The following is a 13,487-nucleotide window of genomic DNA, read 5'->3' as shown; positions in this document are numbered from 1 at the left end:
ATCGCGCTCGGATTCCATTAAAGCTTGGAAATCCTCAAAAGTGGGACACATCTCTTGACCGCCAAAACTAAAGACGTGTGTTACCAGATTCCAAAACCTTGCCGCGACATGGAGGAACGGAAAACGCAGCAGGGTGCGCCCCAGTGTGAATAGTGCATTTATGCCGAAACCCCGAAAATTTAGCATTTTCGAGCCATCCAAGTTGGCAATCCAAGTTATGAGATTTTGGACAAGAAACTCTTCCATTTGGTGCAAATCAGTGTTGAAATGAGGAAAACTACGAAGTTGAGGCTTTTGTAGCAAATAAAGTGTTGAGTGGAAGACAGGTGTCAACATTCTGGAGGTGCTTGCCATTTTTGGCCGATCGGCCAAAAATAGTGCCGACCGACCACCATTTTTGGAAAAATGTTGGCTGATGGCCATTTCTTGTGGCCTGTGGCCTTTCCCTTTGGCCGATGGCCTTCCTTCTTGTTCCCTGAGCTGTTTATGTATTGAACATGCTGAGAATTTGTGACTGGCACCACTTCCAATGCCTTCTGGTGATGATTTGGCAAAGTCACGCCTATGTTACTTGGATTTGTTTATCGAGTTGTTGTACATTTGCTTATCGAGTTGTATTTCACATTCTTTAAGCCTTTGCTTTGCTTATCGAGTTGTATTTACACTTGGTTAGCTTATCTAGTTCTTTGTTTTGATTATCGAGTTGTTTCTGTCGTTAGTCGGTTCACTACCTGATTATTACGATGCAAGTGCTTAATTTTCAAACAAAAGTTCAATCTCATTTACAATATTATGAAATGCGATGCGATGCGATGCGATACGATACGATGCGTTGCATAGAATGTACAAACACAACACTTTTTGAGCAAAATAGTTGTTTCATTTCTATCATATCTTTTGCAAAAAGTACATAGTTTTGAGGAAAGTAAAACCTGCCTGAGGCAGTACAATGTGCTCAAACTACCAGTAAAAAGAAAAGTAAAGCAAAAAAAAAGAGGAGAAAAACAACAAAATATCTGAACAGAGCAAAGAAAAGAAAAAACAGCAGAATGTCGGGATCAAATCGATGGCCTCAAGAGCGGGAGTCGGTCCTGGTCCTCTTCCTGGACGAGGGTCCGGGGTCACCACCGCTATCTCCATAGTCAGAATCTGAGCTGTCTCCGGCCTCGCCCTGGAACGATGCCACCTCTTCGTTAGAATCGTCGGGGGAGGGCTCTCGCGAACTGCTCTTAGCATGAGCGTGCCTATGTCTGCCCCGGCTATGGAATGTTATCCCCCGCCTGGCTCCCCCTCCTCCTCGAGCAGGAACAGATGGCCCAGCTGGAGCACTGTAGACACTCAATTTTTGACCGTCCTCAAGACTTGGACGTCACCGTTTGAACACTCGGCGATCATCCTTGTTTGTGTTCGTCTTGAGTTCCCGGAGGTCTCGGCTACGCGCCTTGCCTCAAGATCTCTCGACTCGACTGTTTTGTGTTTGGTTTTGCCCCAAGCACTTGTGTTTTTGCTTTGGAGGGCAGGGAATGGCTTGTTGGCCATCCCTACACTCCACCGGCCATGGCTTGAGGCCACCGGCTGTGTTTTGTTGCCATTGGCCAAATGTTTGGCCGACCGGCACTCTAGATGGTCGACCAGCCATCTATTTTGGTCAAATTGCATTTTTGGTTGGCCGACCACTATTCATCTGCTTTTGCAGATATTTTTATGCCAGCTGTGCTAGCTGGCATGCACTTTACTCCCCTCCATACACGTGTATAGAGGGATCTCCCTCTTGACTAGCTTGTTTGGAAAGCTTTACAAGAGGAATTGTCTATAAGAGGGAGCCTCTTCTCCCTCCATCAGGTTTACAAAAATTTTCAGAGCTTTGAGTTTTAGGGTTAGGGTTTGTTCATACTATATCTCTATATCTCTCCCTCTCTTGAGTGTTTTGTGTGTGTTTAGTCTTAGTTTTGCACACAAACACCTACCATTACACCATACCTTAGTTGCTGAGGCATAAGGGGTTTGTTCTTGGAGGTTTTGGACTGGTTTGAACCTAAGGAAGCTGCTGGTCTTCCATTTTTGAAGAAGGTCTATAAGGGTAACAATCTTATCCCTTTTTTCCCATTTCTGCATAGCTTTTTCACCTATCTTGAAACTGTTTTTAGACTTTGTGTATAACATATGAAAGTCTTGTTTTTGCCTGCTCTAAATAGTTATTTAATAGTGTTTTGAGCTTTGGGATTGTTTGACCCCTCTTAGGGCTTGTTTGACCCCATTTTGTGCCATTTTGGTTGAGCTCCGGGACCACCTTGTTTGGGCCTCCTCACCACTGAAATCTTGAGGGATTTCAGTGGTGAGGATGGTGCCTTGAGGTCCTAAGAAGGAGAGAGCCACCCCCTCTCCTGTTATCCTTGAAAAGGGCCATTTTAGCCTCTTGAGTGAGCATCTTATTTAGGTTCATGTTGGCCATATCTTAGCTGCTATTTAGTGTTATTTTGCCATGCTATAGCACTATTTTATGTCGGTTTAGGCACGCCATGCTTGTTTAGCATACATGTCTTGTAATGCCATCATTTGCCTTAACATGTACTTAGCATGTAGATCACCATGCTTGCTTGTTTTGGCCAAGCTTTGTGAAGCTTTTAGGCTTGTTTTGCCATGCTTAAGGTCTGATGTAGGTTGTCTTAGCCATGCTTGCCATGCTTTGTTTAGCCTCTTTGCATTCTTGGCTCGTAAGCCTCAAGTGTATGAACCATGAGCATGCATTACTTGCATTATTCCAGTAGTTTGGAACCATTTAACATGTCATTTCAGTCCTCATGACATGCTTGCACGCTTGCATTTGATGCCCCTTTAATGTGTTAAATGGTTGTTGTCTTATGCCCATTGTTTAGGCCCTTGTGCATGCTTGCATGTTTAAGCCATTTAGATGCCATCTAGATGTGTTATTGGCTTTGTCTTAATATGCTAAAACTCTGATTTTGGTTGCTTAATTCATGCCATGTTTGATTGTGCTAAGTGTAGTTCAATACACCTTTGGCTCGCCTTGAATTTTGGCTTTGCTTGCATGCCTTGTTTGTCTTGTCTAGTTGGTTTGGCACCTTTCATGACTTGATTTTCAGAGCTTATAATGCATTCCATTTGTCCATGTTTTCATCCTCTTAAGTGTGCTTGAGAGTTTCTCTTCAATGCCTAAGTGTTGGTCCTTGTCTGCATGCATGCTTGCATGTTATTTGGTCCTCCTTCTCTTAGCAATTGGCCACTGTTTTGGACTTAGTATAGAGGTGCCCAAATTAGTTTAACTCCATTATTAGCATGTTGTTGCATGCTCACCTTGTGTGTTGTTGCATACTTCTGTGTTGTTATATGTTTAGGTTGTTTAACATGTTTGCTCCATGTGTTGTTGCATGCTTGAACATCCACATTGCATCTTGCACACTTGTTGGTTTGCATTGCCTCATGCCTTGCATGCTTGCTTGCATAGGTTGTATGCCTAGTATGCATTGTGCATTGCATGCCCATGTTGCATACTTAGTTAACATGCCTAGGTTGCATTGCATTGGCATGCATGCTTTGCCTCTCGAATTGAGTATGATAGAGGTTGAGCCTCACTTGTTTGTTTGATGTGCATCTCATTTGAAATCAAAGTGCATACTTGGTTTATTGGGCCATCACACATTGAAATGTGTGATTGGTGGTCCGAGAATCGAGAACCATGTCCCTTTGAGTCACAAACATGATAAGGGATGTGTTGGTGCACACATTTGCTCGGAATGCATTGCCATGCCTTGTTTTTCCCTCTACTGCTGTCAAAATAGGTTCTGCAGGAAGAAATAGCTGGCCGGCTACTTGGAGTGCCACCGACCAAATACAATTAGCCGATGGCTTAACCGATGGTCGATGACCATTCCCTTCGGCCGGTGGTGTTCCCACTTGGTCGGTGATGCTCCCCAGTGTTCAGAGAAGCATCATTGGGACTTGTGCAAATTTTCAGAGGAGCAGGGCAGTGCAAACAGAGGCAACAGTGCTATAACAGCGAGTTTCCGAGCGGGGCGAGCCAAGCATGCATCATTTGCGCATTCCGAGGCAGAGTTGCGGCAGTCTCTTTAGCTTCACATTTAAATCATTTTTGTGATTAATTAGTTAATTAATTAATTTATCTGTAATAATTAATTAGCTTGTAGGTTAATTAATTGTATTATTCTTTTGGTCCCTCCGAGCGAGGGCGAATTTGTAATAAGTGTGGGTGCGTGTGTGCATGTTTTCCAACCCCCACTTCTTTCTCCCTTTTACTTACCTGCTTTGATGGTTAGTATTAGGACATATTTAATTTAGCATACCTTATGCTATGCATGTGTGCATCATTCATCAGTATTGCATGCACCGGGCTCGGCGCATCATGCTAACTACATAAGTATTTCAAATCTAACTTGAATACGTGCATCAAATGGTTTCATTTCACATGCCATCCTAGGATTAGCTGAGCCTATCCTAATTACATTCTGTATGCGTTGCATTAGGCACTTAACATGGACTTGGATCATACATTGATTGCTAACGAGTTCTTTGTTTTGGCTTGGAGTACACTGTAAGTATTTTGTGCTTTAGCATCTCGCACGAGTGTGAATGTTAACATGACAGCATGCTTACCATGTGGCTATATGCTTATGCGATATGAACTGCCTGAATGCCTGTGGGTGAAGGTTTGATTGTTTGAGTTGGAACAACTCATCAAAATCCGTGTTTTAGCCTACTCGCGAGTAGCAAATTTCAAAGCATTTTCCAAACAAACGGATATGCGATGCTTTGTTCCAAATTAGGCGATCTAGTCTATACTTGTTTTGCTGTGCGCATCACATAGTAATGCTAGCTAATTAACCAGAATAAGAACACATAACGTTTTCAAAATTGGATATCCTGGTTAGTAGAGGCCGATCTTCAGATCGAGCGAGAGGGGGTGCTCATAGCTGACCTTCCCCAGCTGTACCCAAGTTCCCGAGCCGAGGCAACTTTGGTAATGACGGACACGTGGCCTTAGGCAAACGAGTCAAGGTTTCCTAAATTCCCCCATTAAAAAATATTTAGGTGGCGACTCTGTATCTGGCAAAGCAGTCCATGTTTGGCACTTCTTTTCTAAAAATTTGTTTTCTCAAAATGATTTGCCGGATTTGCACTCTTTGGTTCAGACTAAGAACCATGACACAAAAGGGAGTCCGAACTGTGACGCTATAAAGCCCGAGGACGCGTCCACAAGCACCTCCCGTGACCGGAATCTGGAATGGGGCCTGAAAAGGACAAATGGCCAATGCATCAGTTATGCTACGCAAAGCAGAGTATGAATACCAAATACAGTGTATGAGTACAGTGTATGAATGCTGTGAGTAGTGCATCAGTACAGAATGTAGTGTATGAGTACAGTGTATGAATGCCGTGAGCAACGTTGTGAGCAGTATGTGGGATATAGTGTATCAGTGCCGTGAGTGCTGTGTATCAAGTGTCATGTTGATAGTGTGATGCATCAGATTATGCATGAAACAGATTAGGCAGAGTTTGAGACTGCAGTTGAAAGAACTTACCGGGATGCCATAGATGGTCAACAGGTCGATGCTCCGCTGCAGCATCCCCATCACAGAGGCAGTCAGCTCCAGAGACTGGTGAGTGTACTCGACGAAAGCCTGCAAAAGGGTTAAAAGCATCAGTATTCTGTGGAATATCAAGAGAAAGGAAATGAAATGGCTATACAAAATGCAAAGTGTGGTAGTACATACCGGGGTCGAGTCATAGACTCCGACAAGCTCATGATCAGCCGGAGAAGGAGCAATGGGCATCTGATAAGTCTTCCCACCATGCCTCGGCATGTCATCGTCGTAGGCAGCTCTGGTCATCCAGCTCCCTGCCCTCTCCGGGACCCACTCGTGCCTCGAGCCGAAGGTGCCCTTGGTGCCCCTGCTCTTGCTGCTAGCACCGCTGGCCTCTCTCTCTCGACCCGGCGAGCACCGGCCAGAGGCCGAATGAGATAAGCCTAGATGTACTCGGCGTAATCGCCCTCGTCTCTAAAGCGCTTGTAGCTCCAGCCAATCGTGTAGTCTCTCATCTCCTCTAAGGTGTACCTCTCAGTGTGCCTCGTGTGGGTAGCAGGAGGTGATGGAACTGTCTGCTCGGGCACACCCAAGGTTTGTCGCAGGAAGTGCTCCCCAGAGTACCAAGCGCGGCAAACCGGTCCCTCTAACAAGACCATGAACCGGGCAGTCTCTCGAGCACTGGCATACCGCTTCCGAACTACGTCAGGCAATAGGGCCCAAGGCTACCAGGTGATCTGCAAATAATACACAGTTTGTTATCTACTGTTATTGAGAGTACAATATAAAGTGAAGCTTAAATAAACTGTAATGTTTGACATGCCTCGGCTGCGGTGATGGTGTCAAAGTAGTGGCGGAAGAACATGAAGGACTCCCGTGGCCTCTGCTCGCATCTCACATCGAAGCGGTGGGAAAACGTAACCATGGGGGGCATCTCCTCATCCGGCACTGGGGCGAGCCTAGGAAAGTAGGCATACACCCACAACTACAGAATGTAACAAAGCAGATATGAGTATGCTTATCAGATAAAGCAGTATACAGATAAAGCAGAGTACAGTATGTGCAGTGTATTGTGCAGTGTGTGCAGTGTACAACCAGTGTAAAGCAGATTACGTGCGCGCAGTGTGTGTGATGTACAGACAATGAAAAACAGAATTGAAAAGATAGAAAAGGGAACATCTACCTCCCAGGCTCACCAGTAGCCTCCAAGCAATTGCCCGCTGCGGATCCGTGTCACATCCACAAGTGCGCTCAGTAGGTAAAGGGCGATAGTGTTCGCCCGGTCGGCGAAGAGCGTGGTCCCAGCAGGAACATGATGTGGCCACGAGCATACTGCTCCTCCTCCTCCCGAATAGTAGGCGCCTGGATCCGGAAATGATCCTCGACCCATGAGTACCTCACAAACCCTGATCGGGCAAGAGGTGGCTGAGTCCCAAGCAAGTATTGCTGAGCAGCGTCCCACTCGTCCATATCTGTATCAAAGGGGATGGAATCACCCCCTACTCCGATGCCTGTGAGCATGGAGAAGTCAAAGGGAGTCATCGTCATCTACCTGGTGGCAGAAATGTGGAAGAAGTCGGTGGTGTCCCACCACCTCTCCACCAAAGCAGCAAGAAGGGGCCTGCTCGTAATGAGGCGCGAGAGTCCCATGCAGAAGGTTCCAAAGCTGGCCTGGTCGACAATATGGCGAACCGAATCGAGTAGCTCCATATACCATCCTCACGGGACGATATTCCCATACCCCCAGAAGGCATGGGAATCTCCCTGTGTTCAAAGACAAACAGATGCGAAGCAGTGTCAGATGTACAAAATTGGGGAAAATGCATTCAGAATTAGGAAAAATACAATGCGGGTGCATGTGTTCAGATTTAAACAGATATCGGGTATGGGTGTGTTCACAGTGAACTACAACATATGATGTATCAGTGTGTTTGAATTGTTCAGTTGAGAATGCAGCGTGCGTGCATGTGTTCAGATTTAAACAGATATCGGGTGTGGGTGTGCTCATAGTGAACTACAGCATATGATGTATCAGTGTGTTTCAACTGTTCAGTTGAAAATCTAGTGCGGGTGCATGTGTTTAGATTTAAACAGATATCGAGTGTGGGTGTGCTCACAGTGGACTACAGCATGAGATGTATCAGTGTGTCTGAGTTAAGCAGTTAAAGAACATAATCGATTATCGCAGTTATATGTTCTATATTGCAGAAAATGAAATAGAGGAAGAGTGTACCTCAGAAGCGCCATAGGACAGATGTGACTCGGGCTCGCGCAACAAAAGCTCCAGTGGCGTGCCCCGCGCATACCTCCTGAAGTGGCGGATGCCATCGGGAGGCAACACGTGTATCGTCGGCCTGTAAGTCGCCGGATCGAACGGCCAGATGCGAAGAGGTACGAGCTCGACCTCGGGGTCCACGTCCATCTCCGGGGGAGTCCCACCATGTGGAATGTCGTCTGCCATCTCGAAAGGAGCGTGAAAATGGCCGAGAATGTGAAAAACGGGCAAGAATGTGAAAGGTCAACCCAAAAGTTAACCCCGAGAGGATGAAAAATGGGAGAAAAGGTTGGAGTGGGGAAAAGGCATGAAAACCACGTAAACTCGGGGGGAAGCAAACCCCAAGTAGTGGAAACCAAGAAAGAAACACTAAAAACCAAGTTTTGTTCGGTTTAAAGTGTGCGAAACGGGAAGGGTTTTGCGAATCGAACAACGAAAAAGGCTCAAAAACAAAAGAAAAATGAAGATCGAAGGCGGGAAAATCACCTAGAGAGAAACAGGAAGGATTTTCGAGCTTGGAGAAGTGAAAATATGGGGTTTGGAACCCCATATTTAAAGACCCATGGCCAAAAGACAAAACTGCCCCGAAACTGTCATTTTTGGTCGATTGGCCAAATTGTTAGCCGATCGGCTAAATATTTGGCCGATGAGATCATTTTGTGGCTGATGGATGGCCGTTGGCCTCCCTTTGTGGTCGATGCACCTCCCACACCCATGTCTGTGTCAGTTAGGTTGTTTGAGACCTTTATTCCTCAAGACAGTGCAAGAAAGTAGACTTTGAAGCTCAACCGGCCTTCGTGTTGACCTCGAATCGTGCCTTCCAAGTGCGATACTCGGTACGCGCAAGGTGTATCCTTTTTCGTATCCTTTTGTATCTTGCGAGATTCAGAAACTGCTTTAAATGCGTTGCATTACAATGTTTTGTCTTGTTTATGATAATCGTGCATCACTTGCATTGTTATGCACTGTTCATATGCGTTGTCAAGCACACCACTTGCATTATCATGCACTATTCATATGCGTTGTCACACACACCATTCTTGCATTGTTATGCACTATTCACTTACATTGTTATGCACTGTTCATATGCGTTGTAGCGCACGCCATTACTTGCATTGTCATGCACCTTTCACTTACATCGTTATGAACTTTTCACCTGCGTTGCTACGCGTCTTTCAACTTGCATTGCTATACGTATTGGAATTATATCTTGACGTGATGTTGGATCCGTGTTGTTACTATATTGTACCTGTCATGTTTCTTTCTTATGCAGGGCACGATATTGTATGTACGGTTCATTTGAGGCTGGTGCAACCAGACGGCACTGTATGTGCAGTTTATTTAGAGGGATTCCAAGTAAGACCCTTCCTGTCCTTTGAGTTCGTTTTGTTTCAGTTACAAACACCCCGGCGCGCTCGATGTGATTTGTTGAGTGTTTTGTCTTCCTTCTCTTGTGTGTGATACGCTGAGAATTGCCTTCCTTCTCTTGCGTGTGATACGCTAAGAATTGCCTCCCTTCTCTTGCGTGTGATACGTTGAGAATTGCCTTCCTTCTCTTGTGTGTGATACGCTGAAAATTGCATCCCTTCTCTTGCATGTGATACGTTGAGAATTGCCCTCCTTCTCTTGCGTGTGATACGCTGAGAATTGCCTCCCTTCTCTTGCGTGTGATATGCTGAGAATTGCCTCCCTTCTCTTGCTTGTGATACGCTGAGAATTGCCTTCCTTCTCTTGCGTGTGATACGCTGAGGGTTGTCTTAATTCTCTTGCGTGTGATACGCTGAGAATTTCCTCCCTTCTCTTGCGTGTGATACGCTGATAATTGCCTTCCTTCTCTTGCATGTGATGCGCTGAGAATTGTCTTCCTTCTCTTGCGTGTGATTCGCTAAGAATTGTCTTCCTTCTCTTGCGTGTGATACGCTGAGAATTGTCTTCCTTCTCTTGCGTGTGATACGCTGAGAATTGCCTCCCTTGTCTTGCGTGTGATACGCTGAGAATTGCCTACCTTCTCTTTCGTGTGATACGCTGAGAATTGTCTTCCTTCTCTTGTGTGTGATACGCTTAGAATTGCGTCCCTTCTCTTGCGTGTGATACGCTGAGAATTGCCTCCCTTCTCTTGCGTGTGATATGCTGAGAATTGCCTTCCTTATCTTGCATGTGATACGCTGAGAATTGTGTCCCTTCTCTTGCGTGTGATACGCTGAGAATTGCTTCCCTTCTTTTGCGTGTGATACGCTGAGAATTGCTTCCCTTCTCTTGCGTGTGATACGCTGAGAATTGTTACTCTTTCCTTCCCTTGCATGAGATATGCTTAGAATTGTTACTCCTTCCCTCTCTTGCGTGTGATACGTTGGGAGGTGTTGTGTTTGAGGCTCCGGGTTTCATCGGTAGTCGCTTTTAGACTTCTTCGCGTGAGACGCAATGAGAATTGCATCATTTTCTTACATCCTTTCTGCATGTAATGTAGTTAGATTTGTGTTCGCCTGCTTAAAACTGTTGCATGTTTTTTTTCGTTACAGATTTATTTGCATAATCATAAGTTATGCTCGGCATCTTGCATGTCATTTGCATCTTGCCCCTGCCTGCAGGCGCATCTCTTTGTTATCTTGTATGCTTGTCTGAGTCTTCGGCCTTGTCAAAAATGGGTCGTCTCTGGGCTTTGACATTCACTCCCGTCATCTTATGACTTTCGAGTTCTGTCAAAGAGGGGCAACTGTAGACACCCCATTTTTGACCGTCCTCAAGACTTGGACGTCACCGTTTGAACACTCGATGATCATCCATGTTCGTGTTCGTTTTGAGTTCCCGAAGGTCTCGGCTGCGTGCCTTGCCTTAGGATCTCTCAACTTGTCTGTTTTGTGCTTGGTTGTGGACCAAGGACTTGTGGTTTTGCTTCTGAGGGAAGAGGGTGGCTTGTTGGCCATCCCCACACCCATCGGCTATGGCATGATGCCATCGGCCATAAATGTTGGCCGGTCAGCACTTTTGTTGGTCGGTCAGCACTTATTTTGGTCGATCGGCCATATTTTTTGGCTGAGGCCTTTTCTTTGCCTTTTGCAGGCATTGTGCATGCCAGTTGTACCAGCTGGTGAGCACAGACCCTCCCCTCCATACATGTGTATGGAAGGATTTGAACCAAAGCTTAGCCTCTCTAAGAAGCTTTGAACTTGATTTCCTATAACACGGGAGTGTAGACACCCCATTTTTGACCGACCTTAAGACTCAGACGTCATCGATTGAGCACTCGGTGATGGTGCATGTTGTGCTCGTTCTGAGGTTTCGGAGTTTCAGCTGAGAGCGTTTCCCCTGGACCTCGGGACCCTTTTGTGCTTTGCCTCGGTTTGCGAACCAGGTCTTGTTTTCTCTTATCGAAGGGAGAGAGAGGTCTCGTAGACCATCCCTCAGTGGCCGTAGGCTACTTTTCGTGGTCGTAGGCCACTTTTCCCGTTTGGAGACCAGTTTCTGATTTCCGGAGCCATCAGCCGTGCGCCTCGATTCGGGACCGCTTAACTTTCTCCATTTGGCACGGTTTTTGGCACACACCTTGCTTCCTCTCTCTAGAGGAACATTGTGGCCTGGGAGACCACCTTTGTGGCCGCACGCCACTTCCGATGCTTAACAGCCTGTTTTCGGGGCACCTAGCTACGCGTTTTGACCCCCGAACCCTCGTTTTGCATCCGTCCTGGTTCATTTTTGGCATGGACTTTGTTTTCATTGTTTAGGAGGCGGTACAAGGGTAGGAGACCGCCTTTTCTCCTTGGAGACCACTTTTTCCCCGCCAGCCGGTTTTCTTGTCAAGAGGCTGGTCTCCTTGGTCTTTAAGCCACATTTACTGGTCTCCCACCATTCCACTAGTTTGCATTAAATGTGGAGACCATCACAAGGGCTGGCCGACCAACTTTTTTTGACCTGAACCTTTTGAACTGGTCGGCCGACCAGGGGAAGTGGTCGGCTGACCACCTGAACTGGTCGGCCTGCCTCCCTCAGTTTTGTCTGTGTGAGTGTGTGCCAGCTATGCCAACTGGAATGCACAGACTGCATCCTCCATACACGTATGGAGGATCTTGAGCCTTGTTTTTTAGCTTCTTGAGGAAGCTTTGGCCTTGTATCTCTATAAGAGAGGCCCTCCTCTTCCTTATACCAGGTTGAGAAATTGGTTTAAGGCTCCAATACATATCTCTCTCTTTATCTCTATATTTTGGGTTCAAAAGGGTCTTGTTCTTGCACCTTTGCACACCACCTCCTAGCCTAACCCTTCCACCATTGCTTTGAGGTCCTTAGAGGTCATTTTCAAAGGTTAAAGGTCTGGTTTTTGGGTCCAGAAGTTGTTGTCTTGCTGAGCTTCAAGGGTAACACAGTTTTTTCCTCTTTTAAGCTTTGTTTTGATCCATCTCTTAGCCCTATTTGCATGCATATTTGAGCTTTGTTGTCAACTGAAAAAATTCTTATTTGAGCTTCAAGGGTAACACAGTTTTTTCCTTTTGATGTTTGTTTAAGGTCATTTTGTTGTTGGGGGTCATCTACCGCCTTGCATGCTTCATTTTGCCTTGTTTTGAGCCATGCCCTAAGGCCTTTGTGTTGACCTTTGCTTGCCCTTTTAACCACTGAAATCCAGTGGATTTTCAGTGGTTAAGATGTGATTTTGAGAGCCAAAATCAGAGAACGGTGACCCTCTCCCTCCTTGTCTTGTTCACTAGCATTTTTGGCCTTACAAAGGAGCCTTCATTTGCACACCTCCAAGCCTTGTTTCAGGCCCTTTTCAGTGACTTCTAGGGCCTGCCTAGGCTCTGTCTAGAGTTGGTTTTGTCACCTTGGGTGTGTCTCTTGCATGTGTAGAATAACCCCTTTTGTAGCCTATCAAAGGAGCATGACATTCTTGCATGCATTGATCATATTTCAGTGAGTTTTTGGGCTTTATTTGGCATGTCATGTCTCTAACTTTTTATGGTTTAGTGGCCTCTTGAATGCTTCATATGCTTGTAGTGTAATCCATGCCCACTAGCTCACATTGCATGTTGTTTTGGCCCTTGATTCTAGCACATTTTGGCCATGTTCTAAACTAATTTTATTCATGATTTAGGCTGCCTTAGCTCTGTTTTAAGGTCCCATGGTCGAATGATCCTTGCCATGCATGCTTGTAGTGTAATACCCTTGCCTAGCTTCGAGTTTTGAAGCCTCTTGCGTGCTTAACTTGAGTTGTTTTCATGCCTTGGCATCATTGAACATGTTATTTCATAGCTTATACTTATGTCGTATTCCCATGTTTTCCACTCTTTAAATGCGTTTGAGGGTTGTGCTTGTATGCCTCATTTATGGACCATTGCATGAGCTTCATTTTTGTGCATTGCAAGCCATCATTTTAGCCCATTTTGCCACTGTTTTGGGTCTATATAGGGACTGTTTGGGGTTGGTTTGGTCATTTGGGCATCGCTTTGCATACCTGTAGTGTAATGCACTTCACTAGTTTCAGTAATTGTGCCATCCAACATGCATCGGGTGAGTTGTTTGCAAGATTCAAGACCATCTTGTATGTCATTTCAGAGTTGGAACATGTGTCATTGTATGCCATATTTCATCCTTTTCATGCTTTGGTAGAGTTGCACTTTGTTCCTTAGGTTTGGTCCCTTGCATTTGTGCATGTTTGCATGTAC

Source organism: Camellia sinensis, chromosome 4, assembly GCF_055761805.1.
Source record: "Camellia sinensis isolate YWXY chromosome 4, ASM5576180v1, whole genome shotgun sequence".
In the NCBI taxonomy this organism is placed as follows: Eukaryota; Viridiplantae; Streptophyta; class Magnoliopsida; order Ericales; family Theaceae; genus Camellia; species Camellia sinensis.
Note: the sequence above shows the minus strand (reverse complement) of the source record.